The following is a 7359-nucleotide window of genomic DNA, read 5'->3' as shown; positions in this document are numbered from 1 at the left end:
TAGTGACTCATTATACTTCGATAGCTTAGAATCAAGCACATTCCTGAAGAAGTCACCTAGTGTTCTTCACCTATAGATTTGAAACTACACATAAAGGAACATTGGTGTGAACTAGTAGCTTTGAAAATGTACACAAAAACATGAATTGGTACAAGCTAGGATAAAATAACCATTGATCTTTAAGCTTGCCAAACTCCATGGAGCTATGAGTGTCATTCAATGTCTTTGTTGCTAGTAGTTGTATTAACTCAATCAAGGATCGGTTATTCAAGAGGGTCTAATGATGGGTAATGAAAAAGTTCAAGAGTACCATGTGGCTTCATACATATACATGCTATATAATTATAAAAGTTAAATTTAAATTTAAATTGGCTTTGTGAAGATTTTCTAATTGTCATTGTCTTGCCCATAACAACATGCAAAACTTCTTGTGTCTCGCTTATACCTTCCAAGGGTTGATTCTCAATCAAATTTGATTGAAAAACATCTATTATGAAAGAATACATGGTAAGTGATTGAAGTCATAAATGTTAAAACACGTAAGAAAATTAATCTTATGGTAGAGACTTACAATTCAAAGGAAATACACATCACATGTCATGGGGATCAAGTTTTAAGTCATTTGTAGTGTATACATATTTAACTACTAAAACAAGACCATAGCCTCACTTTTTGGATGCCCAATAAGCCCCCTAACACAGGGGACATGCTATAAGAGGTAAAACTAGGTTGGAGAAACAAAGAGGATGTAGGGGACAAGCCTACTTATAGTTAGTCTAAGGGGGGGGGGAAAGAAGTGGATAAAATGTGCACATCACCTCCTTTCCCATTGGTCCATCTCAAATCTCTCATAATTAAGAAAGCCATTGACTCTTAATCAAAAGGACCCTTTGGAGTGCATATTCTCCCTAATTGAGAGAGCACAAGAGAGAGAGAGTGTGTGTGTGTGTGTCTATGTAAGTATATGTAATGATGTTTAATCTATTTCTATGAAAATAAGATGTTCTTTATAGCATTATCCATTAGAGCATATGCTATTTACAATGGTACATTGGTGATATGGTGCATCTCTAAAAAAATTACCCCTAGCTAACTTAACTAGCTCACTTTTTAGACATGTTGAGTTATAATTGATTGAGTTCTAATTGTGTTCGCTTTTTTACCTAACTTTTCTCTTCTTCTTTTTTAAGCTTTTAATTTTGGAAAGAGGAAAGATGGGCAAAAGATAGAGAACCTAAAGCATGTGCTTCATATCCATCATAAGTATACAACAATAGGCTTCTTTTATTTATTCTCTTAAATGATAAGGATCCAAAGCCTAAGCCTAGGACACTAACCATATTTGCTATAGCCAAATGTTATTGTCATCCTCCTTAGCCAATGTTTTGGTCAAAGGTGCTTGTGCCTACACTGCCATGTATTTACTTCACACATCGTGAGTGCACACTTATACACTGTAGGTGGTAGGCACCCATCACTATCACTTTATTCTTTATTCTTCCAGTGACTATTGAATAAGGGAAAGCTAGGCACACATTGTGACTATTGGAGTTTCCACATACGGTGTCTCTCTCTCTTGCTCTCTTGCTCCATCCACCATAACTCTTGCTTATGCTTATGTGCTTGCACTCGGGCTCTACCTTTCAATAGTGATAATGACCAACATAGTAGAGACTTAAAGAGGTCTCAACCTCGTAAATAGTCTCACAATAAGTCTTGTGGACATAAGGCCGCTCTTACATGTCATTACTATGGAAAGCAGGGTCATATTAGGCCACAGTGCCATAAGATGCGTAATGATAAGCACAAGGAGAGAGACAAGGGCAAAGTGCATGATAAGTATGATATTGCAGCATTGTTCCTAGTAAGTCCAACATAAAAATTCAGGAGATAAGGGCCTTGGAGCCTGAGTTTGGTGATGATTACATCTTGGCAACTTCTTCTCTTGATGTTAGTCAGTTAATTGATGCCTCGTCCACTTTTTCTCAATGTTGGTTGCTTGATTCGAGAACTTCTTTCCATGTTACCCCACATAGGGCTTGGTTTCATTCCTATCATAGTATGACAAGTTCTGTGAGACTAGGAAATGACTTGGCATTGGATATTATTGGTATTGGCAATGTTAGACTACAATATGCTTCAGGGAGCACTTTTGTTTTGCATGATGTATGCCATGTTCCAACTTTGACCAAAAGCCTACTCTCTACTAGATAGTTGGATTATGCATGATTTCGTGTATCTTTTGGTGATTCTGCATGGAAGATTAGCCATGGAAATCTTGTCTTTGCTTGAGGTGCCAAGGTTGGCAACCTCTATCCCTTGCCAATGTCTAGGTTTATTGATCATGTTTTAGCTATGGCCGACATGTCACAGTGATCTTTACGGCATTGTCACCTTAGGCACATGTCCTTAAAAGGAATGAAAATGCTTTCTCATTTGCAATATCTTCCATTCCTTGACTATAAATGTTTTGATTCATGTAATCATTCTCTTTATGGCAGGCAAACATGCAGTTCTCATAAGAATTTTGGCACTACATGCATGAGTGAGTCTCTAGCTCTTGTTCATTTTAATGTATGTGATCCCATGCCCTATCAATCACTAGGTGGCATCAAGTATTTTGTGACTTTCATTGGTGATTATTCACATAAGGTCTCGGTATATCCCATAAAGTAAGAATTAGATGTATTGGCTACCTTTATATGTTGGCTTGCTCTTGTTTAGAACTAGTTTGGGTATAGGCTATTATCTCTTGGATGTTCAGGGTGCAAAAATGCACAACCTTATCTCCTACTAAGGCAAAGTTGCATCCACTAAGGCTTTCCTAGGAAGATAATGGGTGTAGGATGAGATGATGTCTATTCCTCATCTTACTGTACTTTATGTACATTTATACTTTGTCACTTTTTCTTGTTCTCTCTTTACTAGAAGCATAATCGCCTTTAAGTGGGAAGTTGTTGGGGTTAAAGGTGCCTGTGCCTACATCGCCTTGTATTTATTTCACACCAACTGCACGGTGGTACACTATAAGTGCCGGACACCTATCACTATCACTTTATTCTTTATTATTTTAGTGACTTTGAATAAGGGAAGGCGAGTCACACATTGTGAGTGTTGGAGTTTCCACATACTATGTCTCTCTCTCTCTTGCTCTCTTGTTGCATCTGCCATCTTGCTTTCACTTGTGTACCTCCACTCAGGGTCTATCTTTCAAATGTGCCATCCACCCATGTACTACCTACATTTTTGTATAGGATTAATGTTTGTCACTCAAATTGACTGGACATCATGAGAACTCATGTCTCATCCATGCATGTGATACTTCCTATCTCAATCCACAAAATTAACTATCATTTTTATTGGTCTAATTGATGTGTCATAACACCAAGGCAACACTGATAGCATAGCCATGCCAAAAGACAAGGCAAAAATTGCTAGATTCATGTAGAGATATAGATTCTACATCATATCATCAAAGTCGCTACAACTATTTTTATGTAGCTACTATGGTTGAATAGGAAATTAGTGAACTAGAGCTAAGTATTCTAAAATATAGTACGTGAAGAGGTGAATTGTGTTTGGTGAAATTTGTGAATATGTATTTTCTATTGTCAAATTTGATCCTATCATCTTCCTTTTCTCTGTATCTGTGTACTTTTAATCTAACATTTCAAGTATATAATAACTCTTGTGAAATCAAGTACCAATGCTCCATTTCTATTAATGTATCTTTTATGATACAAATATTAGGTGATTCTCTTGTTTAGAAGGAGGAAAATCCTATAGAAAATTTGAACTTTGTCTTGCTATTTTCCTCAGAAGATAAGTTTATGCCTAATACCAAATTATTTTCTGCTAGTCAAACAAAAAAAAACTCCACAAGGTAAAAATACTCTTGCATGTGATAGTGCACCCTTGTTTTATTATGTGGATTTTCATTGCAATTTTCTAATATTTTATAGAAATAAATAAAATATTATCTATTTTTTATAGGATTTCATTAATATTTTCTATTTATCAAATATAATATGTTGATGTGTATCGATGTAAACTCAATTAATTTTATATTTTCCAATAGAGCACCTTTTGTATGTGGGATTATTATTGGATTTATTTGTGCACATATCTATGGATTATTTATTATTAATGTAACCTTTTTTTACTATGGTCATAGGGTAAGAGAGTTTTTTTTGTAAGGTTAGATCTATGATATAGGCCTTTGCCAAAAGTAGGCAGGCCTTAGGAATTATTATACAAAACCAAGTTATTGAAGCAAGGAAAGCAAAAAGCTCAAAGTGATGCTTTTCATGAGTTTTGATCACAAAAAGAAAATAAATAACTTATTAAATGCATGCACGAGAGAGATTCTCACTTATGAATAGGGAAGATTATACTAATTCTTTTGTTGTACACTCTTGTTTCTATTTCTCTCTTGCTCTCTTCGGATTTCTCAAATTTTTGGTAATTAAGTGTTTAAAAGGTGGATAGCACATGAGAGAGAGAGAGAGAGAGAGAGAGAGAGAGAGAGAGAGAGAGAGAGAGAGAGAGAGAGAGAGAGAGAGAGAGAGAGAGAGAGAGAGAGAGAGAGAGAGAGAGAGAGAGAGAGAGAGAGAGAGAGTGTGTGTGTGTGTGTGTGTGTGTGTGTGTGTGTGTGTGTGTGTGTGTGTTTGTGTGCGCGTGAATGTGTGTGCATGCAACAGGTCTACACCATCAACTTAGTACTCTATTAGTTATGAAGTATATGTAGCAATTGAAGCAGTTCAAAATGTTTAGAATTTGTGTGATAGTTGCCTAAGTATCTTCAAAATAAGGCATTTTTTATGGGCCCATTGTAGCCACCATCACCAATGGATAAATTTGGGAAAAATGGTTTTGAGTATATTTGACAATTTAGCTTAGTATAAACCTTGAAGAGGTGGTTGTTTTGTGAGATGTGATAGATATGGTACTATAAGAAATGCCTATAGAGAGATTGTTGACTCAATGGATATTGCATTAAAAGACATGTCTAGAGACGGGCCATGTTGTTGTAGCATCTCTTAGGATGTTTTCATTTGTAAATCTAGTCTAGCTAGTTCAGTGCCACCAAGGTGTGGTGGATACTAATATTACTCTAGTTTGGTAAGAAAAATGAAAATTTACATTGCAAACCCTTGGAGGTAGATTGCAACTTGTTGTGGATGAATATTGCCATCTCTTCATTGACACTCTAGACTATTTACTGAGTGAACCTCCCAATTTGTAATTTCCATATGATAAATTTCTTCAATACCTCTCACTTGTTGGCTATGACTTGTAATGCACCCTAGTTGAGTACTTGTTGATATCAAGAGAGCTTCCTCGTTAGGCTACCACCAAAAGAAATATCAAAAGCCAATACATGCAAAGTTGCCAATATGGTTTATGTCCCAAATCATCTTCCTCCTATTCCTTGATAGTAAATCAAGGAAGTGGTAGCCACTCACATAGAAGCTTCATTCCTTGATTTAAATCAAGGAAGTGGAAGCCACTCACAATCTTTATTTCTATATCTATCATTATGCTGACCTATATGTGTTTAGCTATATATGCTCAAAATGATGTTTCACTATAGATTGGTGTCACATGGAATTTAGCTTGAACAAGCTCCTACAACATGAAATTGAAAGTTTCCCATCTCGTGTGATCTAATGGGTTTCTCTCAAATTTTAAGTTCACGAGAAAAAAACTCACTCAATATTTGTGAGGACTCAAAGCTAGAATAGAAAGAGGTAAAGAGAGGTAGGATGAGAGGTGGATAGAGAAAGCAAGAAAGAGGAGAGCTTAAATTGATTTGTGCTTGTGTTAGATAAGTAATTGATTTCTTTTATTAAAATTGAAAGAGATGTATTTGGCTATGATTGTTTCTTGGCTATGGGAAACTTATAAAGATGAGACCCAAATGCTAAGATTAGAACCCAATCAATAGGGTTGTGCCTTAGTTGTCACAAAAAAACATTGACAACCTTAGATTAGGGGTAGAGTTGGTTTGCCTTGAATATGCCTACAACCACCAAGTGGTTTGGCTTGTGCTAAGGGTTAGAGTGACCTAGAATTGATACACATCCCTTACAGAACTGATACACATCCCTTACAAGGTAAAATTAGAGTTTGCCTAGTCAACCAAGTCCATACTGATTTACATTATGGATGGTTGTCAACTAGGAATCCAAGCTTTGATTACCTACCAAGGGTTGCCTCTTTTGGACCATCAAGGGGGCAACTTGCAAGAGGAGGGAAATAAATTTGAATCCAAAATATGTTTTTTTGGGGAGATACTTTGCCATTTTTAATGTCCTAAATGTATCAGTAAAAAAAGGAGTTACTTAAAATAGTTATAGATCCTAGCTTTTCCCAAACATGGAAAGCATTAGATGCAATGAGGTCTCACTTTGAGATTGCCCAATTTTCTCAAAGAGTTTATAGCCACGCCATTGTCGTTCAACCATGAGCCAAGGCCAAGGGGCATTCACTAATAACAACAATCCTTAGTACCAACAACTCAAGTCCTCCACTGTCTCTACTTGCCTATAGGTTGAATTTATTATAGGCATAATGAATTGGCATTGTCTTATTAATGGAATGAGAATATTGAATAATTTCCTTTTGACAAGTGAATGCCATGCAATCGAAATGAAAATCTTAAGGCTTTTCAACTTGACATGCAAAGGCCATGTTAATAGAATGAAAGCCTTATGGTTTTTCAACATGATATGCAAAGGCCATGTTAATAGAATGAATATTTTATGGTTTTTCAACATGACATGCAAAATCCATGTTGTTGAGTTCCAAGCATTCATTGTCAAATCGAGCTTTGTTTAGAACCCAATGAGCATTGCCATTTCCAAAAGCCTCAAGTCCAAGGGCATGGTCCTAAATACCTAAAGATTTTCATTGTCTATTTCAAAAAGCATCAATTCCAAGGGGATGATCCTAGATACTTGGAAATTTCCCCTTTTTGTGTTGTCCTCCTAGTCCAACATAGTGGCAATAAGTTGTTTTTTGTAGCATTGAGTATAGTATGAGCTTAAACCAACTTAGAGATTACCTAGTAGCATCATTTTATAGTTAAAGTGTTTGGATTGCTTTTTAATGACCATGTCTACTAGCATTCAACATCATTAACAAATCATAAACCAACCCTTAGCCAAGGAGTTGTTTCCCATTGTAATTGAGATCTTTTAGAGATCCCATATGTAGAACTAGAGGTTGTGTCCCAATGACAAATAGTAATGGGCTTATAGGGCAAGCATGCACCATTGATAGGCTAATAAGGAAGGAACCTTGTGATGCACCATTTAAGAACACTCAGGAAATGGGTCCTCTAACTAGGAAAAACAT

Source organism: Lygodium microphyllum, chromosome 20 (genome assembly GCF_053477565.2).
Source record: "Lygodium microphyllum isolate KBCC chromosome 20, Lygodium_microphyllum_v1.1.10, whole genome shotgun sequence".
In the NCBI taxonomy this organism is placed as follows: domain Eukaryota; kingdom Viridiplantae; phylum Streptophyta; class Polypodiopsida; order Schizaeales; family Lygodiaceae; genus Lygodium; species Lygodium microphyllum.
This window is presented reverse-complemented; position numbering follows the sequence as displayed.